Below are 23,149 nucleotides of genomic sequence, written 5' to 3' on the forward strand. Positions count from 1 at the left end.
GCGCGACACCGGCGACCCCATCATCCGTGTCGCCGCCTTCTTGAACTCCCCGGGGTCGTCTCCTTGGGCGGCTGGCGTAGGGAGGCTGCGGAAGGGGAAGAGGGCTGGCGACAAGGCCGTCAGGTCGGAGTACGAGGGCGTGGTGCCCTCGACAGCGTGCTGACGTCCTGCCGCCCCGTCTTCGAGCCCCTTTCCCAGCGCCACCGTCGCCGTCCAGCCTTCGGACGGCCCCGGGGATGTTCCCTTGGTGTCTTTTGGCACCCGTAGCTCGCCTAGGCGCTCCTTTTGCCCTTTTCGCCTCCTTGACCTGCCTCCTGAGTGGGATGTTTTTTAATGAAAAGGGGAAGCTTGCCGGGTTATTTGTCTCGCGAGTTAAACCCACGCCAAGGAGCAAATCCTTGGTATCCCTCGGACAGACATTTCATCTCCCGGCAACAGGCCCTGCCGCCTTCCCACGTCGCTCGACCTTTCTCATGCCTTTGACGGAGGCAGGAATGAGGTGGGTGCGGTCTCCTTGTTTCATCCCTTTACTGCCGCGACTACGACCAAACTTGGCCCCGAGAACGAGCCCCAGGGCCTAGAGTTGAGGGAGCATGGCAGTTTTCAGGAAGAAACGTGGTTTCGCATTCCCCAGTCCATAAGAGGATGCATGATGAGGGATGAAAGACTTATCTGATATTGCAGCCCCCGGCAACTCTGGCTTGCCGTGGACGATTCTTGGCACTCGCAGCCCCCAGCGATACTGGCTTGCCGGGAAGGCTTTTATCTCCAGCAGAGAACTTTGACGTTCTCGATGCCGGCTTCCGGCAAGCTTGTTGCCAGGAAGGCTTTTATCTTCAGCAGAGAACTTTGACGTTCTCGATGCCGGCTTCCGGCAAGCTTGTTGCCAGGAAGGCTTTTATCTTCAGCAGAGAACTTTGACGTTCTCGATGCCGGCTTCCGGCAAGCTTGTTGCCAGGAAGGCTTTTATCTTCAGCAGAGAACTTTGACGTTCTCGATGCCGACTTCCGGCAAGCTTGTTGCCAGGAAGGCTTTTATCTTCAGCAGAGAACTTTGACGTTCTCGATGCCGGCTTCCGGCAAGCTTGTTGCCAGGAAGGCTTTTATCTTCAGCAGAGAATTTTGACGTTCTCGATGCCGGCTTCCGGCAAGCTTGTTGCCAGGAAGGCTTTTATCTTCAGCAGAGAACTTTGACGTTCTCGATGCCGGCTTCCGGCAAGCTTGTTGCCAGGAAGGCTTTTATCTTCGGCAGAGAACTTTGACGTTCTCGATGCTGGCTTCCGGCAAGCTTGTTGCCAGGAAGGCTTTTATCTTCGGCAGAGAACTTTGATGTTCTCGATGCCGGCTTTCGGCAAGCTTGTTGCCAGGAAGGCTTATGGCGAAGAACTTCGTTGTTCTTGACACCGGCTCCCGGCAAGATCGTTGCCGGAAAGGCTTATGGCGAAGAACTTCGTCGTTCTTGACACCGGCTCCCGGCAAGATCGTTGCCGGAAAGGCTTATGGCGAAGAACTTTGTCGTTCTTGACGCCGGCTCCCGGCAAGATCGTTGCCGGAAAGGCTTATGGCGAAGAACTTCATCGTTCTTGACGCCAGCTCCCGGCAAGATCGTTGCCGGAAAGGCTTATGGCGAAGAACTTCGTCGTTCTTGACGCCGGCTCCCGGCAAGATCGTTGCCGGAAAGGCTTATGGCGAAGAACTTCGTTGTTCTTGACACCGAAAATATTGGTCCTAAGGGCGTTGCCAGCCCCCGGGCCATAACTGCATTTAAATATGACAAGTGATTAGCATCTGAAGTGCACTTAACTCGCTTGCGAATTTTGACTTTTGCTGCATATTCCCTATGCCTGCTGGAATGCTTTCCGGTGCGTACGATCCAGCCAGCAGCGCTTGAGGGAACGGGCCCTTAGCGGCTATTCTGGAACGTCGCCTCCCGGAAAGGTTTACCTTCTTGGTTCTAGCGCAACCGCACAAGTTGCCGAGCGGACTCGAGGCAACATGGAGCGCAACTAGCCCCGAGAAGGCTCCTTGGCATACAGGTCTATGCAGAAATCTCAAATAAATAGTGCATGCTATCTTCCTGTTCAACCTCTCTTTGTACGTCCACCCTACGCTTTCTAGGGAAACTTGCCGGTGCAGGCACCCTTGCCACGAGCGCCGAGTGTGGAACTTCAGCTGCCTGCTGGCGGGGTCGCTACCGACAAGCAACCTTGTCGCAACTAGTTGCAGCTCACTTAAGTTGTTGAGCGGACTCGAAACAAAGTAAGGGCGCTAGCGGCTCACTTAAGTTGCTGAGCGGACTCGAAGCAAAGTAAGGGCGCTAGCAGCTCACTTAAGTTGTTGAGCGGACTCGAAACAAAGTAAGGGCGCAACTAGCTACGAGTTGATTCCTCCGCGCACAGGTTTTCCATACAAAGAACAAGATCTCCGAGGCGGATAACCTTATATAGAAAGGAAATATCTAAAGTTTCGCACGACTTAGCTTTTCTGTTGCCGCACTGGCGTCGTTCTTTTGCTCGTCCGCTTCTTAGGAGCCATGACGATGAAGAACAGCTGAGCCATGACGTGGACGGAACAGCTGCTGCCGAATCCCCCTACCTGGCGCGCCAAAGATGTCGGGGAAGGCTGATCCACGAACACCTATGGGGATCGGCGGACCGAGCCCCTTTCGGTTCGGCGAGGGTGGAGGTCGCACAAAGAACGGATCGAGGTGGTAAACGCGAGCGGTTTTACCCAGCTTCGAGCCGCACGGATGCGTAAAACCCTACTGCTGCTTGTTTGTGTGTATTGAATTCTTGCTCAGGAGCGATGGACGCTGCCAGACTGAGCGTGGGAGTGTTTCTGGTGTTTCGGATGAGTCGAATCGGCCCAACCTTCTCTCTACGTTGCGCCTGGGCCTCCTTTTATACTTTCAAGGGGTCACTGACAGGTGGCAACGTAGACTAGAAGGGTAAAAATGGAAAAGGATGCGGTAGGTGCAGCTACCGCTACTGTGGATACAGAGCACCCTACCTAACTCTGACGGCAGGGGACAAGGGCATTAAATGCCTGTCTGAGTCTCCTAAACAGTGCAAAAGGTGACCGTTAGGAGCGCCACCGTTTGCCACGATGGCCTTCTCTTCATCTCCGCTTGCCACCGCGCACCCCTAGCTGCACGGCCTCCTGCCACGTGTGCTTGGGAGAGTCCTAGAGCGACACGTTAGCAGGTGTGCTGGAGCGCGGGCACGAAGTGGGGGGTTTCCCGCGGCAAGCTCCTTGCCGCAGTCGTCGTCTTGTCGTGTTTGGAAGCTTGTCGCTCGCCGGATCTTGCCGGGACGCAGGGCGCGTCGCGGCAAGCTTTCTTGGTATGCCTTGTGTGGCCTTCCCGGCAAGCTCCTCTTGCCGGGGTCTTGTCTCTTCCCGGCAAGATCCTCTTGCCGGGGCCTTGGTTGGCCTTCCCGGCAAGCTCCTCTTGTCGGGGCCTTGGTTTGAGTACTTTGTTCTTGAATGGTCTTCAAGGGAACCACAGAGGGTCTTGGCGGTCACCCGGCAAGCCTTGCCGCGGGGCTCTGCAACTGCTCGTGCACGAGTTCGGGATACTAGGGTACCCCTACTCTAGTACACCGACAAAGATATGACTTTTTTTATTTTCTAAAAGTGTTTCAAACACACAAGAAGAAAGCGAGAAAAAATATACTATCATGGATAATACAGTGAAAAAGTACGAACACCGACAACTGGAATGAGTGTGTGAACATGAATGTAATGTCAGTGAGAAATACGTACTCCCCCAAGCTTAGGCTTTTAGCCTAAGTTGTTCTATGCCCATGGATCAAAGTAGCCCTCTCTTGGGTACTGAGGAGGATCCTGGGGGTTCCATTGGTTAGCGAGCTCCTCTGGCTCCGACTGATAAATAGACTCCTGATACGGATCAAGTGATGGTTCTGGTTCTGGAACTAGGGATCGCGTCTGCTCCCAGTATGCATAAATGTCCTTGGGCAAAATGATGTACCTGCCTGAATGAGTATCGAAAAAATAAGGTGCATGCAAAGTAATAATCTGACAAGTCTTCTGGCTAAATACCAGGTTGTAGATGAGTCTCTTGTCCTTATCATCGCTAATAAAATCATGCACTACCATACTGTTATAGTCTAAGTATCTAGTGGGTAGCATCATCTCTTCTTCCTCATCGCGCCTAATGGGTATCTCGAAGTGTCTAGCAAGGCGGGAGGCATAGATACCTCCAAAGATAGGACCCCTTGAACGGTTTAAACTCAACCGTCGAGCAACAATAGCGCCCAAACTAAAAGTTCTATCACAAAGTAAAGCATGGCGCAAAATAGCGAGGTCAGGGGCACTAAGGCCTCCACTCTCCCCACGACCAAGTAAACATCTCCCGGCAAATAATGAGTAATAGTGTAAAACAAAAAATGGAAACTAGCCACTCTTGCTTCCGACACTCCTCTCCCTTCCCCTAAGGTAACTTCATCAATAAAATCTTCCACGTCTCTAGGACGTGGTTCACTGACGCTACCCTCGTAAGGTAATTTGCAAACCTCGCAAAAATCATAAAGCATCATCTCCTTATGCTCATCATATAAATAAAACTCTACCATGGGTGGTGATTTCCTAGCATGAAAGTGAAAATTTTGCACGAAGGTATTAGTCAGTAGGAGGTATTGATCACACTTACCATGGAGGAAGTCGGTGATGCCTGCATTCTCATTCAAATAATAGAAATCATCATAAATTTCAGCCTCCCTCAAGAATGCATCACTTGGCCATTCACGCGGCTGAACCTCCGCGGTGCGAGGAATGTTGTACTTGGGCTTCCTCGTCTCTTCATTCTCATTTTCTTTAGAACCCCTACTTGAAGAGACTCTTAACAATCTCCTCCTCATTTTCTTTTCTCTGAAAATTTCTGAAATTTTTAGTGACTCAAAATAAAAGTGAACCAAACTCAACAAAATTGATAGCAACTACTCCTACAAGTGTCTAGAGGCTATAGCATGCATCAAGACTACTTTGGACTATATAAATTTGACATGCAAGCTCAAGAACAGGGTCATCATAACAGCAAAAATTTGCAATAAATAAAGCACTAGAACAAAAACTAGTTGGACCATTGGAGGAGTCACATACCGAAGAACAATCCCGCCAAAACAGTTTTGCAAATGGAGGTTTGCACAAGGAGATCAAAAATGGCAGCAAGATGAGCTAGAACATGGGTTTGAGCAATGGGGTGATTTTTTCTCGAGGAAGATGAAATGGATGGGTGCTGGAATAAGGGAGGGGGACCCACATGGGACCCACAAGCGGGGGGTGCCTAGGGGGTAGGGCCACCCTCCACTCCTGTGGTCCACGGGTGCAGCCCCCTAGTGTGTTCTGGGTGCCAAAAATTCTTAAATATTCTATAAAAAAATCATACTAAATTTTCAGGGCATTTGGAGAACTTTCATTTTTGGGACATTTTTTATTCTATAGATAATTTGGAAAACAGACGGATAATACTATTTTTGCTTTATTTACTCTAAATAACAGAAAGTAAAAAGTTGAGACAGAAGGTTGTGTTTCTAAATTCATCGATCTCATGCCCATCAAAAGGAATCTGCTAACAAGGTTGATCCAAGTCTTATTAATAAACCTCTTCCGAATGACATGAAAACAGAGAATTTTTGAATAACACTAGGTTACCTCAACGGGGATATGCATGTCCCCAAAAATAAGAATATCATATTTGTTTTTGATAGTAGAAAGAGGAAATTCAAAACCTCCAATAGAAATAGTTGAATTTCTTCCAACAGAATTGATACTATTCACTTGAGGTTGTTTCTTCGAAAAATGTACTGTATGCTCATTACCATTAACATGGAAAGTGACATTGCCCTTGTTGCAATCAATAACAGCCTCTGTAGTATTCAAAAAGGGGTGTACCAAGGATGATCGACATACTGTCGCCCTCATGAATATCAAGAATAACAAAGTCCGTTAAGATAGTAACGTTTGCAACCACAACAGGCACATCCTCACAAATACCGATGGGTATAGCAGTTGATTTATCAGCCATTTGCAAAGAGATTTCAGTAGGTGTCAACTTATTCAATTCAAGTCTACAATATAAAGAGAAAGGCATAACACTAACACCGGCTCCCAGATCACATAAAGCAGTTTTAACATAGTTTCTCTTAATGGAGCATGGTATAGTTGGTATTCCTGGGTCTCCTAGTTTCTTTGGTGTTCCACCCTTTAAAAGTGTAATTAGCAATGGAAATTTCAGCTTCCGGTATCTTTCTTTTATTTGTAACAATATCTTTCATATACTTAGCATAAGGAGACATTTTCAGAATATCAGTCAAATGCATATGCAAAAAGACAGGTCTAAGCATTTCAACAAAGCGCTCAAAATCGTCATCATCCTTTTTCTTGGATGGTTTAGGAGGAAAGGGCATGGGTTTTTGAACTCATGGTTCTCTTTCTTTACCATGTTTCCTAGCAATGAAGTCTCTCTTAGCATAACGTTGATTCTTTGATTGTGGGTTATCAAGATCAACAGAAGGTTCTACCTCCACATCATTATCATTACTAAGTTGAGCATCAACATGAACATCAACATTAACATTAGCACTAAGTTCATGTTCATCACCAGGTTCTGTCTCACCATTAGAAATAGAAATTTCATTTGGATTTTCAGGTGTATCTATAACAGGTTCACTAGAAGCATGCAAAGCCCTATCACCTTTCTTTTTCCTTTTTGAAGGACTAGGTGCATCAGTATTAATTCTCTTAGAATCTTTCTCAATTCTCTTAGGATGGCCTTCAGGGTACAAAGGTTGTTGGGTCATCTTACCACCTCTAGTCATAATCCTAAGAACATTATCATTGTTCTTACTATTCAACTCATTAAGCAAATCATCATGTTCCTTAAGTACTGGTTCTACTTGAGTTTTCACCATGGAAGCATGCTTACTAATAATCTTAAGATTACTAACATTCCTACTCATGTAATCACCCAAGAAATCAAGCATATAAGCATTACATTTCAATTGTCTATTAACATAAGCATTGAAATTTTCTTGTTTAACAATAAAGTTATCAAACTCATCCAAGCATTGACTAGCAGACTTATTATGAGAAATATCACCTTCATCAAATATATAGAGAAAATTTACCTCCTACCTATGTTGGGTTATCAAGACCATGTATTTCTTTAATAGGTGGTAAATTCTTAACATCTTCAGCTTTAATACCTTTTTCTTTCATAGATTTCTTTGCCTCTTGCATATCTTCAGGACTGAGAAATAGAATACCTCTTTTCTTCGGAGTTGTCGTAGGAGTTGGTTCACGAAGAGTCCAATCATTATCATTACTCGATATATTATTCAATAGAAATTCAGCTTGCTCAATAGTTTGTTCCCTGAAAACACAACCAACACAACTATCTAGGTGGTCCCTAGAAGCATCGATTAGTCCATTATAAAAGATATCAAGTATTTCATTTTTCTTGAGAGGATGATGAGGAAAAGTATTAAGTAATTGGAGAAGCCTCCCCCAAGCTTGTGGGAGACTCTCTTCTTCAATTTGCACAAAGTTAAATATTTCCTTTAAAGCAGCTTGTTTCTTATGAGCAGCGAAATATTTTTCAGAGAAGTAGTAAATCATATCCTAGGGACTATGGACACAACCAGGAGCAAGAGAATTAAACCATAACTTAGCATCACCCTTTAACAAGAAAGGAAACAACTTAAGAATATAGTAATAGCGAATTTTCTCCTCATGAGCAAATAGGGTGGCCATATCATTCAATTTAGTAACATAGTGTAACATCCCAAAATTCTAAATTTTGAAATGTTATTTTAAATAAATAGTTTTGATTGTTTGTTTGACTGTGGTGTGGTTTCTTGTGTGAAATTGAGTGAAATTTGAAACTTTTTGAAAGTTGAATGAGAGGGAATGAAATGACTTCCCAAAATTTCACCTTGAATTTATGATCTCCATGAATTCAAATTCATTTCATCACAAAACCCTAGAGTGAAGATGATGTGACTTCTTCCATTTAAATAAATGAAAAGGGTTTTGAAAAGATTTGAATTTCATTTGAAAATATTTCAAATTCGGAAACTTTATGCAAATCAATGAGTTTCATGAGAGAAGATAAAATGACTTCTTCAAATCCTAAGAGAGTTGGAGGTTTCACATAATCAAATTGAAAGTCCCTTTGAAGTTATTTTGAAACCCACTTTTAATTGAAGTTATTTGGTTTTTTTCAAATTATTTTTCTCCAAAAAGAAAATATGTGGAAAATTGGTTAAAATGATTCCCTATAGTAGAAAAGTGGAGAAAATGAGTTTGAAATCATTTTGGTATTTTAAAATAATTTTATTTGCATTTTTAATGCAACAGTAGCCATGTTTGTTTTATCTAATTTTTGTGGATTTTATTTGTACCTGAAAATATGTTCATGTCTTAGGATTTATTTTTCTGAAGATTTTTATATATTATATGCCTATATAATATATTTTTTATTTATTTGTGTATGTTTTATTGTCTGTGCTTTATTAAAAATGGCCGAAGCCACTGAGGCCCATCTCTCTCTCTCCCTCGGCCCAGCTGGCCCAGCAGCAAGGCGCCCATGCCCGAAACCCTTTCGGGTTGATCGCCCGCACTTCCCCCTCGCTCCCGCACCCGCTGAGAGAGGGCCCCACCATCTTCTTCCACCTCCACAACGCCCGCACCCAAATCCCGCAACCCCCGCGCCCAACGTCGCTACGGTCGTCCCCTTCGATCACTAAAACCCTGACCCCTCGGCCACAAAAGCCCCCTATTTATACCCCAGTCCTGACCCTCCTTTTCTCTTTCGAACCCTGACGCCCGAAGTCCTCTACACTCGCGCGTCGATCTCGTAGGAGCTCGCAATGCGCCGCCACCTGACCTCGCAACCCCCACGCCCCTGCTAGCCACCACTGATGCCGCCACCCTCTTCACCGTGACACACCGCTCCTCCCTGACCCCTCCGACATAGTCACTGGTCACCGGAGGTCCGCCGCCGTCCGTGTGCACATGCCTCGCCGGGCTGCGCGAGCTTCGCCGAGCTTCCGCCACCTCGCCTCAACGCCGTCTGTCAACCTCCTCCACCACCGACACCACCTACGGGTGCGTCTTGAAGAGCCGCATCGACTCGACCTCATCGCAGCCGCCGGCGACCACCCGAGCTCTCCCATCGTCGACGCCCGATCACCTGGCCATCGTCCCCTATTGAGATAAGCACCTGCGACCCCCTCCGTCCGATCTCAGGTCAAGGGCCTAGATTAGAACGAAATGAACGGTTCGGTTTTTTCTGTTAATAAATCGGTTTAGGTCTGGTTTACTCCGATCTTGGTCGAACCAAGCCGCTCCAGTTTTCCTGTTTAACCATCAGCCCCGCCGTTTTTCTTATGCAGCGATCGTCCGCACGAAGCACTCGCAGGTCCACCACACTGGCCCAATCGGAAACGGCCTCGTGTCCACCGCCCGGTCCGTAGTCTTTTGTTTTATTTTCTTTTTTGTTTTAGATTTCAGAATAGTTCTGTTTTTAGATTGTTGATAACTTTTATGTTTTAGATCCAAATTGAGTGATTCCTTTTGCACTGTGTCACAGATTTATTGAAATTTATGTTTGCGTACTTAGTTTCCAAATTTGAGTAATTTAAATTTGAATTATTACAAATATGCTTCAAAAATTGTTTTCGCTCTAGTTTGAATTCTAGTATAGATTTTTGATTGATTCTTTTTGCTGCTATTTGATTAAGGTTCAATCTATCCAGTAGCATATAGTTATTTATTTTTAGTTTATTTTAGATTAGGTTTATTGCAAAAACAGTACTGTTTTGCTTATGTAGTTTTTTTAGTCATATAATTAGTGTTTTTAATTATTCTTAGTTAATTCTTTTTGGAAATTTTTACATGTTGTAATATGTTTCCGTGAGACCACAGTAGATAAATTGTTGTACTTATTTACTAGTGGTATCTACTGTTTTTGTATTTGCCTATTTAGTTCATAGTGATAGTTGATAAAAAATAGTTGTATTAGTTTTAAAAGTAATCTTTTTGCCACTTCAAGTTATGTTATTATTTCTTCTGTTATTTAGAAGTCAATTAGTTTTTATAATTGTTTTAATATCGTTTACTATTCTCCTAGTGTTTTCTAGTTTTCATAGTTGTTCTAGTGTTAACTAGATAGTAATAATAGTTTTCATACTAGTTCTTTTTGCTAGTAAATACTTTGGTAAATTATTTTCTATTATTTTATTAGATTTTTTATTTTTCTTTGTTGTAGAGGAGTTATCTAGAATACTTTAGTGTTGTTATGAGAGTATTGATTGTTATTGTGTGAGTTGTTCTCTTCCTTGTTTTCTTTAAGTTTCCTTTGGAATTCTATTTGGTTTTCTTTGATTTCACTATGGTTTTATTTCTTTTTGATTGTTATTTTAATTGTTGGTATTGTTTGCTAGGACTATTGCTTATGTGAATACAATGTTTGACTATATAGATTTTCTCAGAGTGACGAATAGTTTATCAGAGATTTCAAGAGCGTTACTATCTTCGTCAAGTAATACTAGGCAACTTCACTTTGACCATGATTTTCATACCTATGTTTTTATTGCATTTAGTGTCATCTTTGCAACAAATCCCTCCAGTAGTGTTATTGACTTCTTGTAGTTGAGTAGAGTGCATGAGGTAGGAACCCATCACCCTGTTACCAAGCCTAGGGTGTTATTTATTCTAATGCTACGCTATAGTAGATAGGGTTGGTATCAGAGCTCGGGAGTGATGTGAGTATGGAGGACCCCCCTACGTCAATGACGACAACTTCATGATAACATCGGCAACGATTGCATCTCCAGGACCAAGACTTCAAGACTCGAGACAAGAATTCAATACACACTACTAGGTGAAGGATGGATTTGATGGGCATCTGGAGCAACCATTGGATGGTCGGGATGCATGGAGAAGAGCCATGACATCTTGCGGAAAGCTTCACTCAGACTCAAAGAGATGGGAGAAATACTTCATACCCGAAAGCTTACGTGTGCAACCGCAAGTCACTATGGGCTCTGGCTTGGTTGACTTTAGTGGTGACTCTGGCTGGGACAGTGCTAGCAGATGTAGAACTAAAGTGGGATTGGATGAGAACCAGACAGTGATCAGAGGAACTCTTTAGAAGACCATCTTTCGATCGTCCTGTTCTCAAACGATCTGAGTGCGAGGACGAAAATGGAGGGATCGAATCTTGTAGGTAAAGTGTACAAACTTCTACAAAGGGTTAAAACCTAATCGATTACCTGTGTCCCCGGTTTACAGAAAATTTGAGCCACTGGACTTGGATCTATCTCGAAACTCTCAACACCAGACGAATAACTTAAGTGTGGGCAACTTATGATGTTTTGGGCTGTGAGACATCGGTTGGCGGAACCATGTCATAGTAGAGAACTCTGTAGTACAGACTCCTGATATTCCTTTGATGTAGGGAAAATAAAACCAGCTTTTACGCAAACAAAACTCAGAACCAGAGCCACAAAGCCATATTGCATATAGAAGAGTTTTATCATCTCCTTTCTCTTATTGTGATCTTGCCGGTGCATTCAATGTGCTGACCTACACGGATGCAACGTATCATGTTGCAGGATTATTTCTATGACGAGTGAGTTTCGTTGTTGGGTTACGGTCTACACTCAACCTGCCGATGGCGTTGATGGGACTCCACACCTGATTGATTGTTTCTGCTGAGACTTATGAGGTATATATCAGTTTACGTTATTTATACATGTGATTGCACTTTGATATATACATTAATGTAATGTGTGTGCTAGCATACTGATCCAGGGATGGCACGGATACACAGAGGCTTGACCGTCTGAGGTCGGGTTGCTACAGATATGGTATGAGAGCACGTGTTCACTATAGGACGTGACCCTAGAAACTAAAAAGCCCCTGGACAGGAAATCTCTAAAACTTTATTCTCAAAAACATCTTTTACTTCTCATGTTTCCTGATTTTATCAATTAGTCTCTCTTACCTCAAATAGTTGGAATATACCCCATTCCCTTTTGACCACACGGAGGCTCAACTGAAGCCGCTCCAAGAAAAGATATCGGACAACTAATGGTCTCTTTAGCGTAAAGAGGGTTTCATCATGCACTAGAAGAGTTGAATCTACAAGAGTTGAAGACTTGAAGAATTTGAAGACTCTGAAGATTTATTTGACCCTTAGAAGACCAAACCCATGTTATATACTTACGTTAGCCGCGACGATTTGTGAGCTCTCATTTGTTTGACGTATTTCGACAGCCATAAAATAAAACCCGTTTTTTCAAAACTATTGTTTGTATTGTGTGTATATCCCTCCATTCTTCTCTCGTATCTCATCCCAAAACCTTTGGGACCCATAGATGATGAATGAAGTTGGACTAGTTTTCTCTAGGACAATGACTCAACCGAAGGCAGAGCTATGGATTAAAAACATGGAGGATCACTTCGGGAAAAATTTGATTGCAGGGAAGTATGAGGTTCAATATGCTCTTCGGTACTTTATAGAAAGTGCTGCAACCTGGTGGAAAATGCATCAAGTCATACAAGGATGTAATGGAGCAAGAACTTGGGAGGAATTTAAGAAGACCTTGTCTGTGATAACCTGATGAAGAAACCTTTTGCCTGCAAGATTTGCGGAGAAATAGGACACACCCATAAAGAACACAAGTGTGTATGCCCTCATTGTGAGGAAAATCACCAAGCCGAAGAATGCCCGACTAGGCAGGTTACTTGTTTCTTGTGTGAAGGACTATGCACTACCCTACTCAGTGTCACATTTACCCCAAGGTACAAGAAATTACCAAGCAGCATAAAGAAGCCCTCAAGAAAAGTTTAGAATCTATGATGAAGGAAGTTGTTGAAGACCCTAAAGAAGAAGGCCTAATCAGATTTTACTCCAATGTTTGCTATTCATGTGGAGAAGAAAGACATTATTCCCAGTATTGTACAAAGGAAAGGGAAGAGTATCTCGGAGACTTCCCAATAGCAGAAGTGAAGTTTGACCTTCAGGAAATAGAATCTCTAACCATTACGGAGAAATCCAGGAAGCAAAAATGAAGGAATCCCCAGACCAACCCAATTTCTACAGCAAAGGACCTGAGTCAGATCACTTGTTACAGGTGCAAGGATTTAGGTCATTATGCTGGTAAATGCCCAGAAAAGAAGCTAAAAATCCAAGGAACCAACATAATCACAAAGAAGCCCTGAGACATGTCGGAAGTCATTTGTTTTTGCTGCAAGGAAGCAGGACATTTTGCTAGGGAATGTTCAGATGAGAAGAAAGCTGGAGCTGAGTAGTCAATATTTTGATATGGATAATTAGAGTGGTAGAAAACAATTTTATTTTCATAAGTTCGATGAGTTGACTTATGTAATGGGTGCTGAGAGATTGTAATGAATTCATGAATCAATAAATTTAATGTGTCATGATTTCATATGTTGAATTGTATGAGTTATTACTTTACGAACACATATGTTGACCATTTTCGAGGATATGAGAAATAAGTTCTATGGATGAATTTGTGTATTACATCTTAAGGGTGGTACCCTATGAGAACACAAGATCTATGGAATGAAAAAATGTATTTTGTGGAGGAGTTTTGTTTTTGGTATGATGGATATGAAGGAATGAAGTATTATTGGATTTAAATGGAGGTGTAATGTTGGAATATGGAACAATTGTAATTCCAGGATGAGTTAAAGCTATGTAGGTGTTGAAGTGGGTCCATAACCCATAGGCCCGGGAATTAATAAGGATCAAGTACTCCCTGGAAGAATAAATCGGAAGAAGCTACGATGTGATCAGCAGACATTTCTTAGCAGGATATGAAAACCTGAGAGTTGTGAAAAACGATAGATGTTTTGTTCAGCTTGCAAAAATAATGGAATTACCCAAACCCAGTTCGAGGACAGGAGAAATTCTACAATGCTTGTGAGAATGCCCGAGTGTTAGAACTACGAGATTCGTTAAACCTTATACAGGGTAATGATTTGGGTGTGGAATGGATTGATCACCATACCGACTTACTCTTATCATTCGCTCTTGATATTTGGGATGGTAAATCTAGAGTGACTTACCCATACTGGACAGACGATGATGTGAACACCTTGTTTAAACCTTAGAATGGTAGGACGATTGATTCATGTACAGGCAACTGCTACCAAACGTAGATTATATGGTGAGATTTAGCCTAGACCCATTTCCTGCAGGAGAACACATAAATTGTTGACCACCATGAGAATTTCGATAGTTGTTTAGTATTGGTGACAGACCTGTCAGATATCAAGACTCAGCCTTAGAAGAACCTTACCATGATGGAGAGACAAGAAATAGAGGAAAAGGTTATACCCCTGACGGAAGAACCTCAGTATTGGAGTTATCCCAAAGATATGAGAAGACTGACACCACCAACTCAAAGGATGGACTACATGAGTTTTGTCGGAACCATAACCTTGCTTTTAGTGTGGTAGCACACTAGACTATTCCGATCAATGGATTTGCTCGAATACCCCCAAACCATAACCTTTTATTTCTAGCATCTTCGAATCTCGAGGACGAGATTCATTTTAAGTGTGGTAGGTTTGTAACATCCCAAAATTCTAAATTTTGAAATGTTATATTAAATAAATAGTTTTGATTGTTTGCTTGATTGTGGTGCGGTTGCTTGTGTGAAATTGAGTGAAATTTGAAAACTTTTTGAAAGTTGAAGGAGAGGGAATGAAATGAATTTCCCAAACTTTCACCTTGCATTTATGATCTCCATGAATTCAATTCATTTCATCACAAAACCATAGAGTGAAGATGATATGACTTCTTCCATTAAAATAAATGAAAAGGGTTTTGAAAAGATTTGAATTCCATTTGGAAATATTTCAAATTCGAAAACTTTATTCAACTCAATGAGTTTCATGAGAGAAGATAAAATGACTTCTTCAAATCCTAAGAAAGAGAGGTGGAAGTTTCAAAGAATCAAATTGAGTCCCTTTGAAGTTATTTTGAAACCCACTTTCAAATGAAGTTATTTGGTTTTTTTCAAATTATTTTTCTCCAAAAATAAAACATATGGAAAATAGAGTAATATGATTCCCTACAGTAGAAAAGTGGAGAAAAATGAGTTCATGTTTAATGCAACATATGGAAAATAGAGTAAGATCATTTTGGTATTTTAAAATAATTTTATTTGCATTTTTAATGCAACAGTAGCCCTATTTGTTTTATCTAAATTTTTGTGGATTTTCTTTCTACCTGAAAATAAGTTCATGTTTTAGGATTTCTTTTTCTGAAGATTTTTATATATTATATGCCTATATAATATTTTTTTTATTTATTTGTGTTTGTTTTACTGTCTGTGCTTTATTAAAAACAAACAAACAAATGGCCAAAGCCACTGAGGCCCATCTCTCTCTCTCCCTCAGCCCAGCTGGCCCAGCAGCAAGGCGCCCATGCCCAAAACCCATTCGGGTCGATCGCCCGCACTTCCCCCTCGCTCCCGCACCCGCTGACAAAGGGCCCCACCGTCTTCTTCCACCTCCGCAACGCCCGCACCCGAATCCCGCAACCCCCGCGCCCGACGTCGCTATGGTCGTTGCCTTCCATCGCTAAAACCCTGACCCCTCGACCACGAAAAGCCGCCTATTTATACCACAGTCCCGACCCTCCTTTTCTCTTTCAAACCCTGATGCCCGAAGTCCTCTGCACTCGCGCGTTGATCTCGTCGGAACTCGCAATGCGCCGCCACCTTACCTCGCACCCCCACACCCCTGCTAGCCACCGGTAACGCCGCCACCCTCTTCGCAGTGACACGTCGCTCCTCCCTGACCCCTCCGACGTGGCCACTAGTCAGCGAAGAACCGCCGTCGTCCACGCGCACATGCCTCGCCAGGCTACGCGAGCTTCACCCGAGCTTCCGCCACCTCGCCTCGATGCTGTCCGTCGACCTCCTCCACCACTGACACTACCTACGGGTGCGGCTTGAAGAGCCGCATCGACTCGACCTCACCGTAGCCGCGGGCGACCACTGGAGCTCTCCCACCGTCAATGCCCGATCACCTCGCCGTCGTCCCCATTGAGGTAAGCACTGGCTAACCCCCTCCGTCCGATCTCAGGTCAAGAGCCTAGATTAGAACGAAATGAACGGTTAGGTTTTTCTGTTAATAGATTGGTTTAGGTCTGGTTTACTCCGGTCTTGGTCGAACCAAGCCACTTCGGTTTTCTTGTTTAACCATCAGCCCCGCCATTTTTCTTATGCAGCGGTAGTCTGCCCGTAGCGCTCGCACGCCCATCGCACTGGCCCAATTGGAGACGGCCTCGTGTCCACCGCCCGGTCCATAGTCTTTTGTTTTATTTTATTTTCTGTTTTAGATTTCAGAATAGTTTTGTTTTTAGATTGTTGATAACTTTCATGTTTTAGATCTGAATTGAGTGATTCTTTTTGCACTGTGTCACAAATTTGTTGAAGTTTCTGTTTGCTTACTTCGTTTCCAAATTTGAGTAATGTAAATTTGAATCATTTCAAATATGCTTCAAACATTGTTTTGGCTCTAGTTTGAATTCTAGATTAGATTTTTGATTAATTCTTTTCACTATTGTTTTATGATGGTTTTGTCTATCCAATCGCATATAGTTATTTATTTTTAGTTTATTTTAAATTAGGTTTATTGCAAAAACAGTACTGTTTTGCTTATGTAGTTGTTTTAGTCATATAATTAGTGTTTTTAATTATTCTTAGTTAATTCTTTTTGTAAATTTTTACATGTTGTAATATGTTTTTGTTAGACTACAGTAGATAAATTGTTGTAGTTATTTACTAGTGTTTAGCTACTGTTTTTGTATTTGCATGTTTAGTTCATAGTGTAGTTGATAAAAAAAGTTTTATTAGTCTTAAAAGTAATCTTTTTGCCACTTCAAGTTATGTTATTATTTATTCTGTTATTTAGAAGTAAATTAGTTTTTATAATTATTTTAGTACCATTTACTATTGTCTTAGTGTTTTCTAGTTGTCATAGTTGCTCTAGTGTTAACTAGATACTTATAATAGTTTTTATACTAGTTCTTTTTGCTAGTAAATACTTTAGTAAATTATTTTCTGTTATTCTATTAGATTTCTTATTTTTATTTGTTGTAGAAGAGTTATCTAGAATAATTTAGGATTGTTATGAGAGTATTGGTTGTTATTGTGTGAGTTGTTCTCTTCCTTGTTTTCTTTAAGTTTTCTTTGGAATTCTATTTGGTTTTCTTTGATTTTAGTATGGTTTTATTTATTGCTTTTTGATTGTTATTTTGATTGCTGGTATTGTTTGCTCGGACTATTGCTTACATGAATACAATGTTTGACTATATAGATTTTCTTGGGGTGACGAATAGTTTATCAAAGATTTCGAGAGTGTTACTATCTTCGTCAAGTAATACCAGGCAAGTTCACTTTGACCATGCTTTTCATAGCTATGTTTTTATTGCATTTAGTGTCATCTTTGCAACAAATCCCTTCAATAGTGTTATTGACTTCTTGTAGTTGAGTAGAGTGCATGAGGTAGGAACCCATCACCCTGTTACCAAGCCCGAGACGTTATTTATTCTAATGCTACGCTATAGTGGACGGGGTTGGTATGAGAGCTCGGGAGTGATGTGAGTATGAAGGACCCCTACGTCAATGACGACAACTTCATGATGGCATCGGCAAGGCCTGCATCTCCAGGACCAAGACTCGGGACAAGAATTCAATACACACTACTAGGTGAAGGACGGATTTGATGGGCACCCTGGAGCAACCAGTGGATGGCCGGGATGCATGGAGAAGCACCATGACACCTTGCGGAAAGCTTCACCCAGACTCAAAGAGAAGGAAGAAATACTTCATGCCCGGAAGCTTACGTGTGCAAGTGCAAGTCACTATGGGCTCTGGCTTGGTTGACCTTCGTGGTGACTCTGGCTAGGACAGTGCTTGCAGATGTAGAACTACAGTGGGATTGGATGAGCACCAGACAGTGGTCAGAGGAACTCTTCGGAAGACCATGTTTCTATCATCCTGTTCTCAAATGATCTAAAGTGTGAGGACGACAAGGGAGGGATCGAATCTTGCGGGTAAAGTGTACAAATCTCTATCCTTACAAGCAAGAAAGTCCCTAGATACCTCTCCATCCATAACATAACCCTCTGGCATAACAGGAAGTTCATATCTAGGAGAGCTTGTTTTATCAGGTGTTTCAAAGTTTTCAGTTTCAATAATTTCATCAGTTTCAGAAATATCATCATCTTCAGCATAATCAATAGTTCTAACTCTAGCAAGGTGTTCATCATGTAATTCACCCAGTGGGACAGTTTTATCAAGCAAATTAGTAGCATCATAAGTATCATTCATAGCAGAAGTAGCATCATTAATAACATGCGATGTATCGGAATCAATAGCAGGTGTAGGTGTCGCAAGGTTACTCAAAACAGAAGGTGAATCAAGTGCAGAGCTAGATGGCATTTCCTTACCTCCTCTTCTAGTAGAGGGAAAAATCTTGGTTCTGGTATCTTTCAAATTCCTCATAGTGGTCAATAGATATAAATCCCAAGTGACTCAGAGAATAGAGCTATGCTCCTCGGCAACAACGCAAAAAAGGTCTTGATAACCCACAAGTATAGGGGATCGCAACAGTTTTCGAGGGTAGAGTATTCAACCCAAATTTATTGATTCGACACAAGGGGAGCCAAAGAATATTCTCAAGTACTAGCAGCTGAGTTGTCAATTCAACCACACCTAAAGGACTAACCCGGACTAACGCTGTTTTTAGCAGAACTGCCATGGTGTTATTTTTGTGCAGAAATAAAAGTTCTCGGAATGACCTGAAAATCAACGGAGATTATTTTTGGAATATATAAAAAATATTGGTGAAAAGATTCACGTCAGGGGGCCCACACCCTGTCACGAGGGTGGGGGCGCGCCTACCCCCTGGGCGCGCCCCCTGCCTCATGGGCCCCCTGATGCTCCACTGATGTCCATCCTGACTCCATATATTCCTGTTCAAGGAGAAAAAAGTCAGAGAGAAGGATTCATCGCATTTTACGATACGGAGCCGCCACCAAGACCTAAACTCTCTTGAAGGGCTGATTTGGAGTCCGTTTGGGGCTCTGGAGAGGGGAATCCGTCGCCATCGTCATCATCAACCTTCCCTCCATCACCAATTTCATGATGCTCACCGCCGTGCGTGAGTAATGCCAATGTAGGCTTGCTGGGCGGTGATGGGTTGGATGAGATTTATCATGTAATCGAGTTAGTTTTGGTAGGGTTTGATCCCTAGTATCCACTATGTTCTGAGATTGATGTTGCTATGACTTTGCTATGCTTAATGCTTGTCACTAGGGCCTGAGTGCCATGATTTCATATCTGAACCTATTATGTTTCCATGAATATAGTTGAGTTCTTGATCCTACCTTGCAAGTCTATAGTCACCTATTATGTGTTATGATCCGTTAACCCTGAAGTGACAATAATCGAGACACTTACCGGTGATGACCGTAGTTTGAGGAGTTCATGTATTCACTATGTGTTAATTCTTTGGTCTGGTACTCTATTAAAAGGAGGCATTAATATCCCTTAGTTTCCAATAGGACCCCGCTATCACGGGAGGGTAGGACAAAAGATGTCATGCAAGTTCTTTTCCATAAGCACGTATGACTATATTCGGAATACATGCCTACATTACATTGATGAACTGGAGCTAGTTCGGTGTCACCCTATGTTATAGCTGTTGCAAGATTGATCGCATCCAACATAATTATCCATCACTGATCCGTTGCCTACGCGCTTTTCATATATTGTTCTTTGCTTATTTAGTTTTCCGTTGCTACTGTTACAATCACTATAAAACCAAAACTACTACCATCACTTTTGCTACCGTTACCACTACTATCATATTACTTGCTACTAAATACTTTGCTGCAGATACTAAGTTTCCAGGTGTGGTTGAATTGACAACTCAACTGCTAATACTGGAGAATATTCTTTGGCTCCCCTTGTGTGGAATCAATAAATTTGGGTTGAATACTCTACCCTCGAAAACTGTTACGATCCCCTATACTTGTGGGTTATCAGTTAACGGGCAAAGTAAGATCATATTAAGATCCTATATATTTTTCTAATCAAATTCCATATATAACATATTAAATTTGGAGTTACGGTTTACAAGATATAAGTATTTAAAAAAATATTTGATATGTACTGCGGGTTTAATGTCAGAAACATCAGGGGGTCTTCTATAAAATAACTTGATGGACTAAGAATACCTATTTCTTTTATTAGTAGGTATACATCATGAACAAGGAAATATAATAATAACCACTTTATTATTACCTCTAGGGCATATTTCCAACAGAACTACTCAGAAATGATATTCATGCTCAAGATCAGAGGGGTATTAAGTAGCATAATGGATCTGAACATATAATATTCCAACAAATAAACCATATAGTAATCAACTACAAGATGTAATCAACACTACTAGTCACCCACAGGTACCAATCTGAGGTTCCGGTACAAAGATTGAACACAAGAGATGAACTAGGGTTTTAGATGAGATGGTGCTATTGAAGATGTTGATGGAGATTGGCCTCCCAAAGATGAGAGGGTTGTTGGTGATGACGATGGCTTCAATTTCCCCCTCCGGGAGGGAAGTTCCCCTGGCGGAATCGCTATGCTGAAGGGCAAAAGTGCTCATGCCCAAGTTCTTCCTCGAGACGGCGATGCTCCATCCCGAAAGTCCTATCCTTATTTTTTCTACGTCAAAAGACCTTATGTACTAGAAGATGGGCACCGAAGGTGGGCTGGGCTGGCCACAACCCACCAGGGCGCGCCAGGGGGGGCTGGCGTGCTGTGGTATCTTGTGGTCACTGCTACTCCTTGAGCTTGTGTTGGTTTTTTCCTCTAATAGGAAAGGGTGATGCAGCAGAGGAGCGTAAGTATTTCCCTTAGTTTTGAGAACCAAGGTATCAGTCCAGTAGGAGACTACGCAACAAGCCACCGAATACCTGCACAAACAAACACCAACTTGCAACCAACGCGACAAAGGGGTTGTCAATCCCTTCACGGTTATTCGCAAAGTGAGATCTAATAGAGACGGATAAACGGTAAAGTAATATTTTTGGTTTATGGATCGGAAAGTAAAAGATTGCAAAGTAAGGGAATGGCGACAGATATTAGAAAGTTGACGGGAAACTAATATGTTGTAAATTAGACCCGGGGGCCATAGGTTCCACTGGAGGCTTCTCTCAAGATAGAAATTATTACGATGGGTGAACAAATTACTGCTGAGCAATTGATAGAAAACGCAAAGTTATGACGATATCTAAGGCAATGGTCATGAATATAGGCATCATGTCCGTGTCAAGTAGACCGAAATGATTATGCATCTACTAATATTACTCCACACATCGACCGACTCCTGCCTGCATCTAGAGTATTAAGTTCATAAGAACAGAGTAACGCATTAAGTAAGATGACATGATGTAGCGGGATTAACTCAAGAAATATGATGAAAACCCCATCTTGTTATCCTCGATGGCAACAATACAACACGTGCCTTGCTGCCCCTACTGTCACTAGGAAAGGACGCCGCAAGATTGAACCTAAAGCTAAGCACTTCTCCCATTGCAAGAAAAACCAATCTAGATGGCCAAACCAAATCGATAGTTCGAGGAGACTTGCAAAGATATCAAATCATGCATATAAGAATTCAGAGGAGATTCAAATAATGTTCATAGATAAGCTGATCATAAATCCACAATTCATCGGATCTCGGCAAACACATCGCAAAAGGGTATTACATCGAATATACCACCAAGAACATTGAGGAAAACTTTGTATTGAGAATCAAAGAGAGAGAAGAAGCCATCTAGCTACTAGCCATGGACCCGTAGGTCTGAAGTAAACTACTCACGCTTCATCAGAGAGGCAATGGTGTTGACGTAGAAGCCCTCCGTGATCGATCCCCCTCCGGCCGGATGCCGAAAAGGCCCCAACATGGGATCTCACATGTACAGAAGGTTGTGGCGATGGAAAAGTTGTTTCGTGGCTCCCCTGGATGTTTTGGGGGTATAAGAGTATATATAGGTGAAAGAATTAGGTTAGGGAGCTACGAGGGGCCCACAAGGTTGGGGGCGCGCCCCACCCCCCTAGGCGGGCCCTCCACCTTTGTGGCCGCCTCGAGGCTCCTCTGACTTGTACTCCAAGTCTCCTGGGTGGTCCAAGAAAAATCATGGCGAAAGTTTTATTCCGTTTGTACTCCTTTTGGTATTCCTTTTCTGCGAAACTCTAAAACAAGGGAAAAACAGAAATTGGCACTAGGCTTTAGGTTAATAGGTTAGTCCCAAAAATCATATAAAATAGCATATTAATGCATATAAAACATCCAAAATAGATAATATAATAGCATGGAACAATCAAAAATTATAGATACGTTGGAGACGTATCAAGCATCCCCAAGCTTAATTCCTGCTCGTCCTCGAGTAGATAAATGATAAAAACAAAAAAAATTGATGTGGAATGCTACCTAACATATTTATCCATGTAATTCTCTTTATTGTGGCATGAATGTTCAGATACGTAAGATTCAAAACAAAAGTTTAATATTGACATAAAAACAATAATACTTCAAGCATACTAACAAAATAATTATGTCTTCTCAAAATAACATGGTCAAATAAAGCTTATCCCTACAAAATCATATAGTCTGGCTATGCTCCATCTTCATCACACAAAATATTCAAATCATGCACAACCCCGATGACAAGCCAAGCAATTGTTTCAAACTTTTGACGTTCTCAAACCTTTTCAACTTCCACTCAATACATGAGCGTGAGCCATGGACATAGCACTATAGGTGGAATAGACGGTGGTTGTGGAGAAGACAAAAAGAAGGAGATGGTCTCACATCAACTAGGCATATCAACGGGCTATGGAGATGCCCATTAATAGATATCAATGTGAGTGAGTCAGGATTGCCATGCAACGGATCCACTAGAGCTATAAGTTTATGAAAGCTCAAAAAACAAACTAAGTGGGTGTGCATCCAACTCTCTTGCTCATGAAGACCTAGGGCAATTTTGAGGAAGCCCATCAACGGAATATACA

Source organism: Triticum dicoccoides, chromosome 7A, assembly GCF_002162155.2.
Source record: "Triticum dicoccoides isolate Atlit2015 ecotype Zavitan chromosome 7A, WEW_v2.0, whole genome shotgun sequence".
Lineage (NCBI taxonomy): Eukaryota > Viridiplantae > Streptophyta > Magnoliopsida > Poales > Poaceae > Triticum > Triticum dicoccoides.